Consider the following 21610-nt stretch of genomic DNA (forward strand, 5'->3'; position numbering starts at 1 on the left):
TGTGTGATGGGAGAGGTTGTTGCTGCCATCTGTGGCAAATACAGTCTGCCCAGGGGGGAAAGCAGCAATTTGTAGCTCTGCCACCAAACCTTTAAAATGTCTTTCTTTCCATTCCTGAGGCCCCTCACTCCCTCTCTAGGCACCTCTGGGTCCATTTTATAGATGAGGAATCTAAGGTTCCGAGAGAGTCAGCAGTGTGTCCAAGTTCAAGGCCAAGATTTATGTCCAGCTCTCATTTCTACATCCGTGCTCTGTATTCCTTGCCTCCCACCTCCCACGGATGCCAACTCCATTTCCAATAGCAGTGACCTTGGTTGGATGAACAGTAAGATAAATATTGGGTCCAGTTGTCCTGACCTGAGGCAGAACTCTTGCAAGGAAGTTGCTGAGCAAACCTGACACCTCCTAGGGATACTGAAAATGTAGTGTAGTCAAAAAGCCTGGAATATGCCTACTATAATTTGTCTAACATTTATACCTCCCCTTAGTTACCTTCTTGCTATAAATAAGTAGTGTTGTTCTGAGGTACTGAAAGAAATGTTTTTACAGTAGAAATATCCATTTATTTCCATAATAGAAAATTGACTATGTTATTGATCAATATGTCCCATCTGCCAAGTCTTCCTAATTATAAATTTGAAAGGTACACCCAGTAGCATAGTAACTGTCAAACAACTATTGGGAAGCTGTTGTTATAAGTCTTAAAATGGATTCCTCTAAAGACAGACTGACATAGAATGAGACAGCAAATTAAATATGTTTCATTTACTAAGTAAAATGTTTTTTTGTCTGATTCTGTCTCCTAAGGGTCGATTAACAAAATAATCCTACGAATTTGTTGACTCCTCAAGACATTAGACCTCACCCAGGGCCAGCCCTGAACCATGTTTACGAAATTGATATCTCACAGCCCAGATAATGCTCTTTTAATTTAAAAAATTTGATTAGTTTATGGAGCTCTTTATTTTTGTTATCTGGTCAGAGATTCTTATAATCCCCAGTCCATTTCACCTTATGAAAAATAATTTTCTCACATGTCAACATCTCCAATAAATACCTTACAATATTATCCAAACAGATTGTTACATGAGCTTTTTTTTTTTTTTTTTACCATTTTGCACATTTTATATGCAATAAAGGATCTCAGAGATGATTCCTTATCTTGATTTACCCTCTAATTTGGTAGGGATGAAAGCTTTAGCCTGTCACAGGCCAAGACTGTGTCAAACAGGATGAACTTCTGATGAATACACACCACTGAGACTGATAAACTCTAATTACACCATAAGCCTCTTCTGAAATGGGCACTTCCAATTCCATACACCGCAAATATGGGCCCAGAATCAAGGATGAATTCTGAACCGATGTTTTTATTGCATTTCAGGTAACGGAGAAGTTGCATTGGAGAGAGAAAGGAGAATGCCTCTATATAGCGATGTGCCTAATATAAATGTTAGGGTTGAGGGTGGGGAACCCAATTCCCTCTGAGCACCTTACGTGCGAAGGACCCAAATTTGTAACATCAAAATATTGTCTTTTCCATTCAATGCTCAGCATTCTTGTGCCTGTTGAGTTTGAAGTTTTTTGTCTTTCGTGAATTCTGGAAATGTCTTCTCGTTCATTTTTAAATTCCCTATATCTCCTCCATTCTCTAGAATTCCTGTTTGAAGATGTTTGGTCTTTTCAAGTTATTTTCTGTGTCTTAATCTTCTTTCTTATTTTCTGCCTTTTTTTTCCTTTCCACAGCATTCTGGGAGAATTCCTAGGCTCCACCTACCATATTCCCACACTGTTCCCCATGTGTGTCCATCCTGCGTGTCAGACTATCCAACTTGTTCGGAGTTTTAGGATGTTATCCATGATGGCTCTGTCTCTTAAGAGCCTATTTCTATTTCATGGATATCTTCCCTTGTTACTACGAAAATATTTACTTTTCTTTTAAAATCTTTTTCCTTTTTTTTTTTTTGCCCTCTGATATTTCCTTGGGCATTAGTGCTTCCATTTGTTGAGCTTAGTGTTTCTGTCTTACATTGGTTTCCTAGAGCTGCTGTAACGAATGGCCGAATGGCCATAAAACAACAGAGAGGTGTTCTCTCACAGTTCCAGAGGTTAGGTCGCTGAAATCAAGGTGTTGGCAGGGCCATTCTCCCTCTGAAGGCTCTAGAAAAGAATCCGTCCTTTCTTTTCTCCTTCCTCCCTCCCTCTCTCCCTCCTTCCTTCCTTCTCTCTCTCTCTCTCTCTCTTTCTATTGTGGTTAAAAATAAAAGTAGCAAACATAACATGAAATCTACCCTCTTAACAAAATTTTAGGTGTACAGCACAGTATCATTAACTATATGCAAATTATGTCTCCAGCAGAACTGGAGATATTGTTCATCTTGCATAACGGAAACTATACGTATTGAACAATTTCCCCTTCCCCCTGCTTCTGGCAACCACCATTCCGCTGTCTGCTTCTATGGGTTTGACTGCTTTAGATACCTCCTGTAAGTGGAATCAGGCAGTATTTGTCCTTCTGTGACTGGATTATTTTACTTATCATAATGTCTTCAAGGTTCATCCGTGTTACAGCGTACGACAAGATTTCCTTCTCCTTTAAGGCTGGTGACATATGCATCTCTCAGGGTGTTGCTTTTCCTCAGCTGTTCAGTGATTTTAGGTTATATGCCTCTCTTTGTTCTTGAGATTCCCTACCTTCCTGTCTGTGGCTTCTCTTTTTGTTACCACCTGTGTCTAATAGTTATGAGGAAACAATAGGACATAATCCAAGGATGGCCTTTCAGTAATGTTTTCTCTTAACGTGTGGGGGCTCCTCATTCTTTCTTGGTGTTACCAAGCATCTTGGGGCACTATTTAGGTTCTTTAACCAAAACACCTACACTCATAACTCCAGCCTGGATGGGAGGGTGGGACAGGAACCTCCCTGCCCACTGCTTGGCATAAGAAGATGTAAGACACAGAAGAGGCTAAGGGCCTGGATGCTTAAAACATGGGCTCCCCAGCCAATCACGTTGATGTTTGCTTCAGAGGCTTTTCATGCACTGTCTCTAATCTTGGAGCAACCCCAGAACCTGGGAAACCCCTGCAGGTGTTTCAGGTCATGTTTTCACTCTGTCGGTGGTCTGATCCCATTTGCCTTCAGTCTCTCAGATATTCCTCTGATCCACTTGTCCTTTATTGATTTTCATCCCTGCTACAGATGTGCTCTTTCAAATATATTTTACCAGTTACAGGGTTCGGGGATGAGAGCAGCATGTAGGGCCATGTAGTTGGTCTTTGCTCTTGTTCCAACTTTCTAAAACACTACCTAAATGTAAAAGCAAAGTGCCTAGTGGGTAGGCAGAAAGGGTAATGGGGAATCAAAAAAAAAAAAAAGTAATGGCTTCCTTGTCAGTCTCTTCCCCAGACTCTCTTCTCTGCAGGCTGGACCCAGTCCTTTAATTTGGGAACTTGGGGAGTATAGGAATTAAGAACAAGTACATGGAATCGGATGGAACAGAGTTCAAACCCAAATTCTTCACCTTAGTGATGGTAAGATCTTGAGCACCTTACTGAACCTCTCTGGCCCTTTTAATTTATTTATTTATTTGTTTGTTTATTTATTTATTTGCAGTATGCGGGCCTCTCACTGCTGTGGCCTCTCCCATTGCAGAGCGCAGGCTCAGCGGCCATGGCTCACGGGCCCAGACGCTCCGCGGCATGTGGGATCTTCCCGGACCAGGGCACGAACCCGTGTCCCCTGCATCGGCAGGCGGACTCTCAACCACTGAGCCACCAGGTAAGCCCCTATTTATTCATTTTTAAATTTCAAAACGCAGAGGATAATAGTACTTGCTTCTTAGGGATATTATAAATGTTAACTGAGATAATCTGTGCAATTATCTCATGCACACAGTAGGTGTTTGATAAACTGAAACATTACCTTTTACAATGCAACCTTCAGTGGTCTCTCTGACTGTATGGGCTGGCTTTGCTCTGGCTTTGAGCCAGCCTTCTCATAAAGGTGGACCCTTCACTGATTCTCACATTGGATTAAATTGTATCGTGGTTTTTGCAGGTTTGGTAATTTTTTTGTGAGGAGGTAGTGGAGAGGGTATAATAGTCACAGCAAACAACTTAGAAAATCTCCCATGGATTAACCCAGGATGTGTACTGATGGGGGTGAGCTAGAGAACCCATGTCTGCTCACAAACTGAGTAGATACAGGCACGGATTTTCATGACCACACAGAAGCTGTGACCTTGGTACATGTGGGTTCATGCCACTCAACTCTTGTTCATCCCTCCTCTGGAGGCTAGGGTGAACCCTGCCTGTTCTCTACTAATAAAGGACCTTCTATGATCCATCATAGCTTTGGCTTTGAACTGCCACCTATTACTCATTGGGCTGGGCCTTCTCAGCTATTGAGACTGCTTCAATCACCCTCATGGGACCTATGGATTCTTTGACATTTTGTACCATGCTGGCCAGCTGCTTTTTCTTAGGACCTCTGTTTCTCTATCTGCAAAATGAGTATAATTGCAGTGATGATCTATCCCACGGGGCTGTTGTGAAGTGTAAATGAAATAACATGAGCTAGACTGGATGTTCCACGAGGGCAGGGACCACATCTGACTTGTTTTACACTGGACTCGTCCCACTGTAGCTACTCTACAAATACTTGACAAAGGAATGAATAAATATATAAAGCAGTAAGGATAGTGGCTGTATTCGTGTACTAGGGCTGCCCTGACAAATGTCCACAGACTGGGTGGCTTAAGCAACAGAAGCTTATTTCCTCATGGTTCTGACAGCTGGAAGTCTTAGATCAAGATGTTGACAGGATTGCTTTCTTCTGAAGTCCTCTCTCGTTGGCTTGTAGATGGCTATCTTGCTGTGTCTTCAAATGGTCTTCCCTTTGTGTATGTTTGTGCCCTAATCTCCTCTTTTTATAAGAACACCAGTCGTATTGGATTAGGCCCACCCTAATGACCTCATTTTATCTCAATTACCTCTTTAAAGGCTCTATTTCCAAATACAGTCACATTCTGAGGTCCTGGGGGTTAGGGCTTCAACATAGAGTTTTGGGGGAATATAATTCGGCTCAAAACAGTGTCTGACAATTAGTATTTTTTCAATAAAAATTAGTTCCTTCCCCTTTTATATCTACTGCTTCATCTTCTCCTTCCTCTCCCCAACCCCCCCTCCCCCCCAGTAATAACTAGCATCGTGGTAAGAATATGATGGGTTCTAAGTAAATTCTTATAAATATATTAACCAGACCAAGTGTGAAATACCTTCATAAAATAAAAAAGAAGCTAGTGTTTCACAATACACAGGTAAAAGAACTGATTTAAATATAAAGCCATCTTTATCTTATTTTGTATCTCTAACATTCCTTTAAGAACTAAGGAAATTAAAATTTATATCAAGTAGCTTCTACCTGCTGGACACATGCTTATCTCTACTAATGGCATCATTCTTGCTAGATGGACATTTTGTTATTCCCATTTTGAGATGAGGAAAGTGGACCTCAGATGACACAAATAACTTGCCCAAGGACTTTGCAACACCACACACCTCCCAAAGGTGGGCAGGAGCTCTGGGTGGGACCAATGCTGGTGATTCCAAGATGGGGAAGACTCAGACTCAGGCTTTGGCCACGGTGTGCTGCCAATGTCGTGAGAGGCACCACTTTCTGCAGCTGACTGAAAAGCCAGTAAAAAAGTGACAAGTGTGATAACCGAGGTCAAAACTAAGGCTTTTGGGGGCACGTGCATTAAATTTAGTCTTAGCTTTTAAAATAGAATTTTACCCTCCCCCAAAGTATTACCAAGGTATAATTTTCCTCTAATATCCCGCTTTGCTAAAGATTCTGTAGCCTTCTGGAGGAGTTCCTTCTGAGCTGCCCCAGACCCTTGGAGATGAATAGGAGGAGGATGGACAGAGCGGGAGTGGTGCTCAGTCAAGGACAGGGATGATTAGAAACTTTTCCTTACCGTTAAAAGCATGAGTATAGGGCTTCCCTGGTGGCCAGTGGTTGAGAGTCCGCCTGCCGATGCAGGGGACACGGGTTCGTGCCCCAGTCCGGGAGGATCCCACATGCCGTGGAGTGGCTGGGCCCGTGGGCCACGGCCGCTGAGCCTGCGTGTCCGGAGCCTGTGCTCCGCAACGGGAGAGGCCACGACAGTGAGAGGCCCACGTACCGCAAAAAAAAGAAAAAAAAAAAGAAAGACACAGAAAGAGAAATACTGCACAATCTCACTTATGTGTGGAATGGAAAATTGTCAAACTCGTAAAAGCAAAGAGTAGAATGTTTTCCAGGAGCTGGGAAGAGGGTTCAAAGTTTCAGTTATGCAAGATGAAGAAGCTCTGGATCTATGTACAGTATGCTGACTCTAGTTAACAATGCTTTATTGTATACTTCAGATTTGCTACGAAAACTTAAATCTCAACACACACAAACAGTAACTACGTAGAGGTAGTAGATATGTTAATTAATTTGATGGTGGTGATCATTTCACAATGTATATGTATATAAAAACATCAAGTTGCACACCTTAAATATATACAGTTTTTATGTCAGTGATATCTCAATAAAGCTGTTAAAAATATATACAAAAAGGAGACAGTCGGGGAGGAATTCTCCCACTGGGCTGCCTGCCTCTTTGCACTTCTTTGAGTTGTGTTCATCACAGGCTGCCTTCCATAAGGGTGACGTGAATGTGTAGACACACATTTTCCCCTGATTACAGCCTCTTGGTGAGGAGGGCATCTATTTCACTGATCTTAACACGGCTACAGCAAAGAGCAGGCCCTCAGTGCTTGTTGGGTAAAAATCCAGTGGAATTCACTTTGGCATCAGCTATTAGGTTGAAAGCAGCCCAAGAAACATGGATATCAGGGTAACTCCAGTTCAAAGATTCACCAAATATTTTTGTGAGTGCCCACTGGATGCTAGGCACCGCACTGGGCTCAAGGCTCCTAGCAGGCTCTGGTCAGTTTAAGAAGACAGATGTCCAGGAAAGCACCCAGCTTGCCAGCAGCAAGCTAACCAAGCCTGGACTCGGCGGCTCAAACAAAGACTGCAGGGACACAGCCCTAGAGGGAGAGATTTTGGTAGGAACTGCAGGTGGTAACAGCTGCAGCTGCCCTCCCAATTCTCACACCCACTCAGATGGCCTGTTTATTCTCCTGTCCACTGCCTCTGTTCCCAGGGCCAGGGACATGTTGTTTTTTTTTTTTTTCTAAGACGTCACCGGTGTGTACAACCTTCTGTGTGCAAACCTGCCACAGGAAGAAAGCACGTGCAGGACACATTTGCATTTTGTTTGTTGCAGGTGAGTGGCTATTAGGGTCTGACTAAGGAGGTCACCTGATCATTCAGGATTTGAAAGACTCAAGTCAGCCACAGGCATCCATCCGACTGAGTGGGCCAATGAGAGATGGAGAGCAAAACATTCCTGGGAGCCGTATAAGGAGGTGGGGACCTGATTTCAGGACCAATTCTGCTTAATACTTGAAGACCAATGCAGACAAATAAAAAGATTCACAGGATACATTTTCCCCCCATTCATGATGAAAATCACTTTGTTGAATCTGATGGGGTGTGAGGATGCCTATTCTTCTGACTCAAATTCCCTACTTTATTGGATAGAAGAATCTAAATGAGAAACTTGGCTTTGCTTTTCAGCCATTAAAAAAGTTAATATTCAAGAGTATTTCAGTGGTACCAATTTGATCCTGAAATTAGATCCGGGACTGTAACTCAAAGTTAAATGGGCCACAGTTAACCCACCCTGGGTCTAGGAACTTGGACAGGCAACATCTCTCTTAAGACTTCGTTTTCTTATCTATAAAATGAAGAGTTGGTCTAAATGATCTCTAAGCCAGATTTGCCATTTTAGGATATAAATAGATTCATAAAGACAAGGACTCAAGGACTCCTAAACCTGGCCCTGTATCAGGAGCAGCTGAGGAGTGTGTTAAAAATAAGGATTTTCTGATGCCACCCTAGAGATTCTGATTCTGTAGGTCTAGGTGAGGGCCTAGAAATATGTATTTTTAATAGGCCTAGAGGATTCTGCAAAGCCCGTCCTCAGCCTGCCTGGTGCTTGAGAACCACTAGAAGATCTGAAAGCCCTTTGCAGCCAGCCTAGATTGGGGTCATTCATATTATTTTAAAAGGTCTCATTGGATAAAAACACTGACCTCTCCCTGGCACCCCTCACTCCCATCCTGGATTCTGGGTCTTGAAACTAGCCTACATCTGTAGATATCCTTCAGACTATGTTATTCAAACTCATTTGGGGTGCCAGGGAGAAATCTTTGTATTTTTTGATTCCCTTATAGTTAGAACACAATTAGATCTTCCTACCACGTTAGCATAAAGTCCAAAGAGGCTTTGGGAAGGGGATAAAACCCTCCAACTCTGACTTGACTCACCCTGGGATGCTGGACCTGTTTTCCTGGTCTGGAAAATGGGGAATTTTTTCTTGTGTGACCTGTAGGTCTGAAGTTGAATCTTGGCTGCGTCCCTCCTGCAAGTCACCAAACTTTTTGTGCCTCAGTTTCTCCATCTGCAAAATGGGGGATAAAATAGAGTTTTTTTGTGGGGATAAAATGAGTTATATGTGAGGTGCCTAGACTACTCCCTGGCAGATAGAAAGTGCTCAGGAAACATTATAAATTGTTAATTTTATTGCCACTAATTACAAAAAGGAGGAAGACACGTCTACTACAAAAGTTATGTGGATTAGATACAGAAAGATCCCAGTAATTCTCAGATTAGCTGTAGCAGGTTCACTGAGGGGAAGGGGTGGGAAGGAGCTTGTTATACATGCAGTTTTAAGCCCTCCCTCTCTGGGTTCTGATCAGCAATTTTTGGCGGAGGTGGGAGTGAGGGTGGGGGAAGGGTGTCAGGAATCTGCATTTTATTTTATTTCAGTTCAATTTTATTTTAATTAAATTTTTTCATTTTTTTAATTGAATGAAAGATTCTTTAAATTCTATATAGCGTTTTACGACTTTCAAAAGTTTCACACACATGATTTCTTATAATCCCATAATAACCCTTTTTTCCTCCACCCATATATTGCCCCTCCCCCTTCCCTCTCCCCACTGGTAACTGGTAGTTTGCTCTCTATATCTGTGAGTCTCCTTCTTTTTTGTTTGATTCACTAGTTTGTTATATTTTTTAGATTCCACATATAAGTGGAGACATACAGTGTTTGTCTTTCTCTGTCTGACTAATTTCACTTAGCGCAATACCTTCCAGGTCCATCCATGTTGCTGTAAATGGCAAAATTTCATTCTTTTTTATGGCTGAGTAGTAGTCATTGTATATATGTACCACATCTTCTTTATCCATTCATCTGTCTGTGGGCACTTAGGTTGTTTCCATGTCTTGGCTACTGTAAATAGTGTTGCTATGAACATTGGGGTGCATGTATCTTTTCCAATTAGTGTTTTTGGTTTTTTCAGCTATATGCCCAGAAGTGGAATTGCTGGGTCATACAGTAGTTCTATTTTTAGTTTTTTGTGTTTTTTTTTTGTGGTACACGGGCCTCTCACTGTTGTGGCCTCTCCCATTGCGGAGCACAGGCTCCGGACGCGCAGGCTCAGTGGCCATGGCTCACGGGCCCAGCCGCCCCACAGCATGTGGGATCTTCCCGGACCGGGGCACAAACCCGTGACCCCTGCATCGGCAGGCGGACTCTCAACCACTGCGCCACCAGGGAAGACCTATTTTTAGTTTTTTGAGAAACCTCCATACTGTTTTCCACAGTGGCTGCATCAATTTACATTCCCACCAACAGTGTAGGAGGGAGGAATTTTTAGATAAGCTCCCCAGGTGGTTGTGTGGCCAGTGGCCTGGGGACCACATTTGGTAAAAACCTGCTTGTTCATGTCACAGTGTTCCTCTCTAAGGGTGTGTGTGTGGCTTTTCCATTGTTCTGGCCTTCTCCCTACATACCTGCACAGCTGATAAGAAGCCTGGATGCCAGGGTTTAAATATCACATTATCATTATTTTGCTATTTATCTTAGGCAGGTGTTTTGAATTCACCTGGCTTGAGTCTCTTGCATCTCAGAGCAGCCAAACTCGGACTCAGCTCAGCCTGGGCCGTTCCCTCCCAGCTCCTCTTCAGCCTCTCCTCACCCAGGATGAGCAGGGTAGTGTCTGCTCCAGTTGCTTCTAATAAATTTACCCTGTCAGCCAGCCAGGAAGGCCCGTGTGCCCAGCTCAGGGAGGGCAGCCTGGTGTCTGTTCCATATGGGATCCCCAGCGTCTCACACAGGGCCGGGGCCACAGTAGGAACTCGATAAATGCTTGCTGAATAAATGAAACTGAATTGCATTAAATAACTTGTGCATACCGACTTTCCTTTCACAAAAGAACCAAGGTGTGTTGAACAAAATTAACCCACCACACACAATTTGGTTAGAATACGGGTCAGAAACCACTGCCCTGAAGGTATTTTCCAGAAGCTCAAGCAGATTAGCGTAGGCTCTTTGACTTGGGAAGGAGAAATTCGTAGCCGAGAGGGGGGAGATCACATGGCTTGTACATCGTAGGGGCTCAGTCAAATGTTGGTTCCTCTCCCCTTTTCTCTTCCACCCAAAGATTCAGTAGGTTAGGAATCCAAATGGTGATGGGCTCCCTGAGACAGAGGTTTATTGACAGATGAGGACATCAGGCCCAGAGAGGTTAAGTCCCATGCCCAAAGTCACACAGCAAGTCAGTGACCTAGTAGAGATTTGAATCAGAGCGGATGCTGCTTTCTGACTCCAGAGTTTTTTTTCTGTTATTATTTTTTTTAATTTTTATTGGAGTATGGTTGACTTACAAAGTTGTGTTATTTTCAGGTGTACAGCAAAGTGAATCAGTTATACGTATACATATATCCCCCCCCTTTTTTTTTAGATTCTTTTCCCATATAGGTCCCATATTACAAAGTATTGAGTACAGGTCCGTGTGCTATACAACAGGTTCTTATTAGTTATCTATTTTATGTATAGTAGTGTGTATATGTCAGTCCCAATTTCCCAATTTGTCCCTCTCTCCCCTGCCCAATCCCCTGGTAACCATACATTTGTTTTCTACTTCCATGACTCTACTTCTATTTTGTAAATAAGTTCATTTGTACTCTTTTTTTTAGATTCCACATATAAGCCATATCATATGATATTTGTCTTTCAGTGTGTGACTTACTTTACTCAGTATGACAACCTCTAGGTCCATCCAGGTTGCTGCAAATGGCATGTTTTGTTCCTTTTTATGGCTGAGTAATATTCCGTTTTATATATATATATATATATATATATATATATATATATACCACAACTTCTTTATCCATTCCTCTGTTGATGGACATTTTGGTTGCTTCCATGTCCTGGCTATTGTAAAAAGTGATGCAGTGAACACTGGGGTGCATGTATCTTTTTGAATTATGGTTTTCTCCAGGTATATGCCCAGGAATTCTTTCTCTTTTCATTTTATCAAAGTTTCCAGGAATTGACTCCCTAGCCATTTGCCTCAAACTCATACCTACTTGCAAAATGCAGAGTCAAGAATTCCACCCTGTTGAATCAGACCTTCCTGTAGTGGGGGGTAAGAATCTATATTTCCAATAAAACAAGCAGGTAAATCAAGTACACCAAAGTTCAAGAGCCATGGCAAGCCAGCCTTCTCTCATTAACTAAGGAGATCCCTAAATTCACCTCAGCGAGGATCAGATTCTGAACGCTGCCCAACTGTTATTTTAAAATTTTTTTCTTTTTAAAGTAGTTGCAGCAAATGCCTCATTGAAAACCACCTTGAGTTGCTGGTGGCACTGAGTAAATGCACCCTTGTATAAAGCCTCCCCTTGGTCCGAATATCACCATCTGGATGGCAGTCCAGCTCTCTCTCCCTTTTACTCAAGAACAAGGGGGTGACTTTTAAAAGGCAGCCAGAAACAATAAGAATTAGTTCTTGCAAGGCCCCAGAGAGCTCGGCCAGATTTCTTAAATTCAGACCCCGGAGTTGTTCACTGTCAGGACGGGTTCTGAAAGGGAGCCACGGGTGTGGATTAAAGCATGCATTTTTAAGATGGTAAACTGGAAGCTGGAGTCCCTGGTGAGTTAACCTTGGGAAAGAAGATGTGTACCAGAGATGCTGTAGACAAGACAGTACTCAGGATAACAAAGGCAAGGACACTGCACTCCCCGGGCTCCTTGGCAATATGGCTTCACCCACAGTTTAGCTAACAGCGTGTCTCTGGGGCTTCTGTTGCTATCAAATTTATGCCTTATGAAATGTCAAAAGGGAAGTGCTACTTCTCCAAGACAGCAAGAAATTTCTTTTTTTCTTTTTTCTATTTTTTTTTTCATGTAATGCCCTCCTGGAGGATTTTTGCACCCTGGATAAATATTTCTCTGTCAACTCAAATGGAAAAGAGCTTATAACTTCTCGAGAAGGGTACTGTTGCCTCTTTATGAGGCTGTTCTGCAAAGCAGACGAGTCAGGCATCCTGGTGTGTGCCCAGCACTGAGCATTTGCATCAACAGCTGAATCACAGATGCCTTCCCCCTAGTCAGTTACCTGGAGAAGAAAGAGAATACATTGTGATTACTGAGTGGGCAGAGTTTTCTCTTTTTTTGCATGGTGCCCGGCAGCCTGACCAGAAACAAAGTGACGGTAGCTTTAAAGGCTTTGAACTCAAAATGGTCTCTGAGTCTAATCCATCCTTCCCAGGCCACACCTCCTCCAGGAAGCCTACTGGATTCCTGAAGCCCCATAGCTTCTTCTGTAGGGAAACTAACAAGTCCTGAGCACCAACCTTCGGCCACTTTATAGACATTATCTCGTTTATTCCTCCACTCAACCCAATGAAGTGGGGACTATTAAACTCATTTTATAAATGAGGAAATTGAAGCTCAGAGTTTAGGTTGAGGAGTTAAATAGACCTGGAGTTGAAATCTCACCTCCACCACCGTTTTGCTGGGTGATGTGCAGGTTGCTGAATTCTTCTGAGCTTTACATTCTCACCTATAAAATAAGGATCGTACTGTACTTTCCAGATTCATGAGAATTAGTGATCTCAGTTGTGTATACATAGGGCTCAGCACTGTGCCTGGCATACAGTAGGCACGTAATAAAATGGCGGCTATTGCTATCATTATGATCACTCTGGAAATCTACTAAGGTAGAGAGGGGTAGAGCAGGGATTCAAGCCCAGGTCTGATGGCTCCGAAGTCCATGGACTTTCCCGGGTGTGCCTCAGTGTTTGCCTCTGGGGAGCTTTATCCTCTTAGGTTTTCATTTTTATGGGTTTTCTGTCCAGACTCTCTGAGGACACGGCCACACAACAGACCTCCTTTACTTCTGCCACATTGCTGGGCGCTGCTGTGCAGGAGTCGTGCGGGAGTAGCTGTTTCAACCACAGCCTTCCCAGACTTAGTGTCAACGTTCCAGTCCGTTTTCTCCAGGCACTGCCATCAAAGTAGTGAATCTTAAAAAAAGTAAATAAATAAGACCACATCGGAAAATCTGTAAGTTATCCTGAGTATCTTTAAAAAAAAATCACAACCTGTTTAGAGAAGAAAACCCCACTGAAGCAAACCAGATTAAATAAGATCGAACTTATCACGAACCACATTGTGGCAAAAGCCCCACATACTGACTTTCTTTGGTCTACGTGCGAAAGACCTCCTGAATCCCAGAAGAAATCCCAAGGAAAATTGCAGCATGTGGGAATTTTACTGGGTTTGGTGATCTCATCTTGGCTTGCCTTTCCCATTCTCTTATTTGGGAAAATCCACCCTTTCACAAGAATCTGAAATCCCCTCTCCTACTTAGGGATATGAGACTTTGTTTTATGGCCCCTTTGGCTGATAGGTAGGCAGTGTAGTATAGCATTAATAACAAGAGTTCTGGAGACGCTGGAAGGGAATCTCCATGAGAGTGGGAACACCTATTTTTCACTGCTGTATTTCCAGGACTGGGAAGAGTGTTGAATGAAGGAATGGGTGCATAAATGGACCAAGATGGCTTGGGTTTGAGTTCTGACACCACCTCTTGTTACCTGGAAGCTCAGGTGAGCTTCCTAATTTCCTGTATGAGTTTTCCATAATTTGCATAACAAATTACCACAAACTTTGTGGCTTAAAATCACCCAGTTGCATTATTTTACAGTTTCCATGGGCTGGGTATCTGGGTACGAGTTAGCTGAGTTCTCTGTGTAGGGTCTCACCGGCCTGAAATCATGGTGTTGGCCAGGAGCGCAATTCTCAGCTGAGGTTTGAGGTCCTCTTTCAAGCTCCCAGACTGTTGGCAGAACTAATTTCTTTGTGGTTTAAGCCCAAGGTCCCCCTTCTTTTTTCCTGGAGGTTGGTCATGCAACGCTTTCAGGTCCCAGAGGCTGCTGGTAATTCCTTAGCATGTAACTGCCATAGGCAGCTCACAGCAAAACTCTCTGCTTTCCTCTAGGCCAGCAGGAGCAGGTCTCTCTGATCTCTTTAGTTTATGACTGCTGGACCTCCTATTAAGAGAACACCTGATTAGGTCAGGCCCACCCAGGTCGAGCCCAGATCAACTGGTTAGGAATCTTAACCATGTCTGCAAAAACCTACTTTGATGTATATTGTAACATAATCACAGGAGTGCTATCCATCATATCCATTGGTCCACACTCCAGGAGAGGGGATCATATGAGAGCATAGGTCATCGAGGGTCATTTGAGAAGTCTGCCTACCACAAATCCTTAGCAGTAGGAGGATAATAATAACATCTACCTTTATAATATTATTAGGAGGATTATATGACATGATATGGACTAAATGCTTGTCATGGAAGAGTGCTCAATAAATGTTCACTACTGTTTTTATTGTTCTAGGAGTCTTACGTGTGTCTCTAGGCTATGCACCCAGAATATCACCCACACTCTGTATTTTGGGACTAGTTGGATTCAGAGACCCAAGAGCAACTTCATTCAAGGAGGTCCTTTGTCAGTATAACTGTTTCTCAAACTGTCTCTAATTTTCCAGACAGAAGAGCATAAACTCATACTCTTGAGTGGTCTGGGGTGTGTCTGAAGGACACAGTCACTCCTTCAAAATTTCTTAGAAGTCTTATGTTGAACTTAAAATTAAAATATATATATATTATGTGGATTTAGCATTCAACTCCAAAATATGTTTGTTTTAATATAATGGAAAAAATCTTTGAACAACGTGGATCCCCCAAGGTAATGCACCAAACTTATCCTGCTGCTCCTTGAATCCCCTGACACATCAGTGTGTTTGAAGACACCTGTCAAGCCCAAGCACAGAAGCCTCCCCGACTTTTTATCTCCTTGATCATGGATCACAATCAGGAAAAACTTCTGAGCATATTCTTTTATATATATATATATATATATATATATATATATATATATATATATATATATATATACACACACACACATGGACTTCCCTTGTGGTCCGGTGGTAAAGAATCTGCCTTCCAATGCAGGGAACACAGGTTAGATCCCTGGTGAGAGAACTAAGATCCCACATGCCACAGAGCAACTAAGTTCATGTGCCACAACTACTGAGCTTGCGTGCCTCAACTAGAGCCCACGTGCCACAACTCCAGAGCTCACGCGCCCTGGAGCCTGCATGCCACAACTAGAGAAGAGAAAAACCCGCACACCACAACTAGAGAGAAGTCTGCGCACCACAGTGTAGATCCTGCATGCCTCAAAAAAATCCCACATGCAGCAACTAAGACCCAATGCAGCCAAAAATAAATAAATAATAAGTACATTTAAAAAATATATATATATAATTATTGATGAACTACCTGAATGTACTACAGTATTATATGTTAAATACATGAGAAAACACATCAGAAATAGAAATTTTTAAAAGATGAGATAAAAAGTAAATATGAAGAGAAATTCTAACATTTTCTCCCTATGCCCCATTGGATCATTTTGTAAAACCCCTGGTGCAGACACCTTGTTTTGGAGACAGCTAACTTAAGCGATGTATTACAGATTCTGCTGGCCATTACCTACCTTCCTGCCCTCATCCCATTGCCTTAGGGCAGTGCCTTGGTGTGTGACAGAAGTATTAAAGAGCTTCACCTTTCCCAGCACACGAACACAAGAAGCAAAACCTTTGGTAGAGAGACAAAGGAATAACAAAACTCCCTCCCTCTCTTTCTCTCTCTCTCTCTCTCTCTCTCTCCCTCTCTCCATCTTTCCATTTGCTCTCACCCTGTTTTCCTCTTTTCGTATCTTGTTTTGGAGGGCAAAAAGGGCCCAGAGTGAAGACTAGAGGAGGAATCTAGCATTTATTGTCTACCTACTGTGTCAAGTTCAAACACATTATCTCTTTCAATCAGTGCAGCAGACTTGCTAGTTAGCTCAGAGTCCCCATTTTACACATGTTGAGGATGGAAGGCCACAGAAATAATGAAACTGAGCCCAGCTCTACATAGCGGCATTAGGGTTTTAACTTCTGTTTTATTCCAGTGCCTGAGTTTTAACCACTCTTTGATTTTGGAAGAGTTTTTGTTGTATATTTCAATGCTGTGAAAGAAGGGATTGTGGACGTGGGGGGTTAGGATTAAGTGGCATAAATCATGCTAGCCCTTTAAGAAGAACGTATAGGAGCTGGGGGTATCAAAGATACTCTACTCTGTGCCATTCTAGTCTGTAGATGGAGATTGAGCCAAAAGACTCTTCTGCTGAAAGGGTCTTCAGAAGTCACCTAGCCCAAGCATTGACAAACCACAGCCTGCAGGCCAAATCTAGCTCACCACCTGTTTTTGCAAATAAAATTTTGTTGGAACACAGCTATGTTCATTTATGTACATATAGCTTTCATGCTACAAAAGCAGAGTTGAGTAGTTTTGACAAAGACCATATGGTTTCCAAAGCCTAAAATACTTTACAATTTGGCTTTTTACAGGAAAACTTTACTGACCCTGATCTAGTCCAGAGGCCTTCAATCTATTTTGATCATGTACTCCTCTTAGTTAAAAAACCCACATCATTTGACCTACATATGTATAGTTGTTTATTTATTAAGTAGTATTTAAATGTACTACCATGCTAATATGCTTTTTAATCATAAAACATTGATCCAAAATGGAAATTTTAAAATGAGTTGAAAATAAAGACAAATTCTAGTATTTTTCCCAGTACCCCAAAGGGTCATTTTGACCCTTCCTTGGTCTAGCAATTTGAAGACTGATCTAGATGATGATTTTCAAACGTCATGCCTGCAGTGGAGCAACAAGGGGTTCCATAAATAATGAAAGAATTATGTCCAAGAATATGATTTAAATTCAGAGGCAAATTTCTCACATTTATCCCTCTGCTGTACTGTGATTCTATGACCGATTTCATTCAAAAAGAGAATTTTGTGGCTAAAAAGAGTTTAAAAAGGAACGAGATTCCTGTTACTGGCCATGATGGAGTAACTGGGACTAGACTTGCCCTCCACTATAAAATGCTAAAAAATAAGATAAAATATATGAAACTGTCTTCAGTCATTGGATAGTAGGCAGTGTAGGATGATGGCTCTTGAGAGAAATGAAACAAAAGTGTGATCCCTGCCATTGTCCTGGCTTTCTGCTTGCAGGCACAGTCCTGACTGTGTTGCGCGGTAGTCTTGCTAGCATGAAGACACAGGTATTGGAGTCCAGGGAGGTTGTGGTGGCTGGTATTTACGGAGCATAGAGTCAGAGAGGATGGGGAAAGAGAGAGAGAGAGATAGAAAGAGAGAACTCTGGAAATCTATATGGGAATCCATCCGAGTCTTTTGCTGAACACTAAGCCACGTGTGTAGGGTGAAACTCGACGAGGCTGGGCAAAGAGTGACTGGTAAGCTATAAGCTGAAGAATTCTCAAGGTTCACACAGGGCTGAAGACATTTGAATTGTGACTTTGAACACCCAGGGCAATTTGTGGAGACCTAGAGGGTCATGCCTTGGTAGTGAGGCTAGAGTGGACCCAGAGGGAAGACCACTCGAGGTCTGCCCTTGACACAGCTTAAAAACAACCCTAAAAAGAATGAACTCCAAGTAACATATCTGCATGCCAGAAAACACTCAACGTTTTTTTAAGGGAAGACAAAAATCTAATCCAATAAAAAATTTCACATACAAAGAAACAAATGTGACCAGGCAATCTAAACAGATCTACGAATAAAAGAGATGATGGTATAGTCAGCCAAGGACATGAACAAAAAGCTACTTTAAATATACTCATGGATTTAAGGGAAAATATGAACATAATAAGGAGAGTAAGATATAAAAAATGAACCAAATGAAACTTCGGGAAATGAAAAATGCAATGTCTGAAATGAAAAGTTCACTGGGTGGGATTAACAGATTAGGCACTGCAAAAAAATCAAATGAAGTTGAAGATGTAGCAACAGAAATAATCTAATCATCCAAACTGAATCAAAAGACATTTTAAAACAAGAAAAAAAAGGAACAGAGCCTTGGTGACGTGTGACTCTTGGCATTGTGAGACAACATCAAGTGATATAATACTGGTGTAATTGGAGTTCCAGGTAGACAGGAGCAGGGACAGAGAAGATACTTGAAGAAATAATAATTGAAAAATTTCCAATTTGCTGAACACTATAAACTCACAGGTCCAAGAAGTTCAACAAATTCCAAGTGGCCAGAAAAAAGGACATATGATGTACAGGGGGGTCAAGACAAGAATGACTGCAGACTTCCTGACAGAAATGGAGCAAACCAGAAGACAAGGGGTTTGCATCTTCAATGATCTAAAATTTAACCCCCCCCTGTTATGGACTGAATGTATCAACGTGTGTCCCTCTCACCCCCAAAATATGTATGTTGAAGTCCTAAACCTCAGCGTGCCATATTTTGAGTAAGGAAGTAGTTAAGGTTAAATGGGTCATAAGGGTGGGGCCCTGATCCAATCGGATTAGTGTCCTTATAAGAAAAACCACTAGAGATTTCTCTCTATACCATGTGGGAACACAGCAAGAAGACAGCCCTCATCAGAAACTGACCATGCGGGACCTTGATCTAGAACTTCTAGCCTCCAGACTGGTGGGAAAAGAAATTTCTTTTGCCTAAGCCAGCCAGTCTATGATATTTTTTTTTTACATCTTTATTGGAGTATAATTGCTTTACAATGGTGTGTTAGTTTCTGCTTTAAAACAAAATGAATCAGTTATACATATACATATGTTCCCATATCTCTTCCCTCTTGCATATCCCTCCCTCCCACCCTCCCTATCCCACCCCTCCAGGTGGTCACAAAGCACCGAGCTGATCTCCCTGTGCTATGCGGCTGCTTCCCACTAGCTATCTACCTTACGTTTGGTAGTGTATATATGTCCATGCCTCTCTCTCGCTTTGTCACAGCTTACCCTTCCCCCTCCCCATATCCTCAAGTCCATTCTCTAGTAGGTCTGTGTCTTTATTCCTGTCTTACCCCTAGGTTATTCATGACATTTTTTTCCCCTTAAATTCCATATATATGTGTTAGCATATGGTATTTGTCTTTCTCTTTCTGACTTCACTCTGTATGACAGACTCTAGGTCTATCCACCTCATTACAAATAGATCAGCTTTGTTTCTTTTTATGGCTGAGTAATATTCATTGTATATATGTGCCAAATCTTCTTTATCTATTCATCTGATGATGGACATGTAGGTTGTTTCCATCTCCGGGCTATTGTAAATAGAGCTGCAATGAACATTTGGGGACATGACTCTTTTTGAATTATGGTTTTCTTAGGGTATAGGCCCAGTAGTGGGATTGCTGGGTCATATGGTAGTTCTATTTGTAGTTTTTAAGGAAACTCCATACTGTTCTCCACAGTGGCTGTATCAATTTACATTCCCACCAGCAGTGCAAGAGGGTTCCCTTTTCTCCACACCCTCTCCAGCATTTATTGTTTCTAGATTTTTTCATGATGGCCATTCTGACTGGTGTGAGATGATATCTCATTGTAGTTTTGATTTGCATTTTTCTAATGATTAATGATGTTGAGCGTTCTTTCATGTGTTTGTTGGCAGTCTGTATATCTCCTTTGGAGAAATGTCTGTTTAGGTCTTCTGCCCATTTTTGGATTGGGTTGTTTGTTTTTTTGTTATTGAGCTGCATGAGCTAATTATAAATTTTGGAGATTAATCCTTTGTCAGTTACTTTTTTGCAATATTTTTTGCAAATATTTTCTCCCATTCTGAGGGTTGTCTTTTGGTCTTGTTTATGGTTTCCTTTGCTGTGCGAAAGCTCTGAAGTTTCATTAGGTCCCATTTGTTTACTTTTGTTTTTATTTCCATTTCTCTAGGAGGTGGGTCCAAAAGGATCTTGCTGTGATTTCTGTCAGAGAGTGTTCTGCCTATGTTTTCCTCTAAGAGTTTGATGGTTTCTGGCCTTATATTTAGGTCTTTAATCCATTTTGAGCTTATTTTTGTGTATGGTGTTAGGGAGTGATCTAATCTCATACTTTTACATGTACCTGTCCAGTTTTCCCAGCACCACTTATTGAAGAGGCTGTCCTTTCTCCACTGTACATTCCTGACTCCTTTATCAAAGATAAGGTGACCATATGTGCTTGGGTTTATCTCTGGGCTTTCTATAGTGTTCCATTGATCTATCTTCCTGTTTTTGTGCCAGTACCATACTGTCTTGATTACTGTAGCTTTGTAGTATAGTCTGAAGTCAGGAAGCCTGATTCCTCCAGCTCCGTTTTTCGTTCTCAAGATCTCTTTGGCTATTCGGGGTCTTTTGTGTTTCCATACAAATTGTGAAATTTTTTGTTCTAGTTCTGTGAAAAATGCCATTGGTAGTTTGATAGGGATTGCATTGAATCTGTAGATTGCTTTGGGTAGTAGAATCATTTTCACAATGTTGATTCTTCCAATCCAAGAACATGGTATATCTCTCCATCTATTTGTATCACCTTTAACTTCTTTCATCAGTGTCTTATAATTTTCTGCATACAGGTCTTTTGTCTTCTTAGGTAGGTTTATTCCTAGATATTTTATTCTTTTTGTTGCAGTGGTAAATGGGAGTGTTTTCTTCATTTCACTTTCAGATTTTTCATCATTAGTGCATAGGAATGCCAGAGATTTCTGTGCATTAATTTTGTATGCTGCTACTTAACCAAATTCATTGATTAGCTCTAGTAGTGTTCTGGTAGCATCTTTAGGATTCTCTATGTATAGTATCATGTCATCTGCAAACAGTGACAGCTTTACTTCTTCTTTTCCGATTTGGATTCCTTTTATTTCCTTTTCTTCTCTGATTGCTGTGGCTAAAACTTCCAAAACTATGTTGAATAAGAGTGGTGAGAGTGGGCAACCTTGTCTTGTTCCTGATCTTAGTGGAAATGCTTTCAGTTTTTCACCATTGAGGAAGATGTTGGCTGTGGGTTTGTCATATATGGCCTTTATTATGTTGAGGAAAGTTCCCTCTATGCCTACATTCTGCAGGGCTTTTATCATAAATGGGTGTTGAATTTTGTCAAAAGCTTTCTCTGCATCTATGAGATGATCATATGGTTTTTCTCATTCAGTTTGTTAATATGGTGTATTACGTTGATTGATTTGCGTATATTGAAGAATCCTTGCATTCCTGGAATAATCCCCACTTGATCAT

This window comes from Pseudorca crassidens, chromosome 11, assembly GCF_039906515.1.
Source record: "Pseudorca crassidens isolate mPseCra1 chromosome 11, mPseCra1.hap1, whole genome shotgun sequence".
NCBI lineage: Eukaryota > Metazoa > Chordata > Mammalia > Artiodactyla > Delphinidae > Pseudorca > Pseudorca crassidens.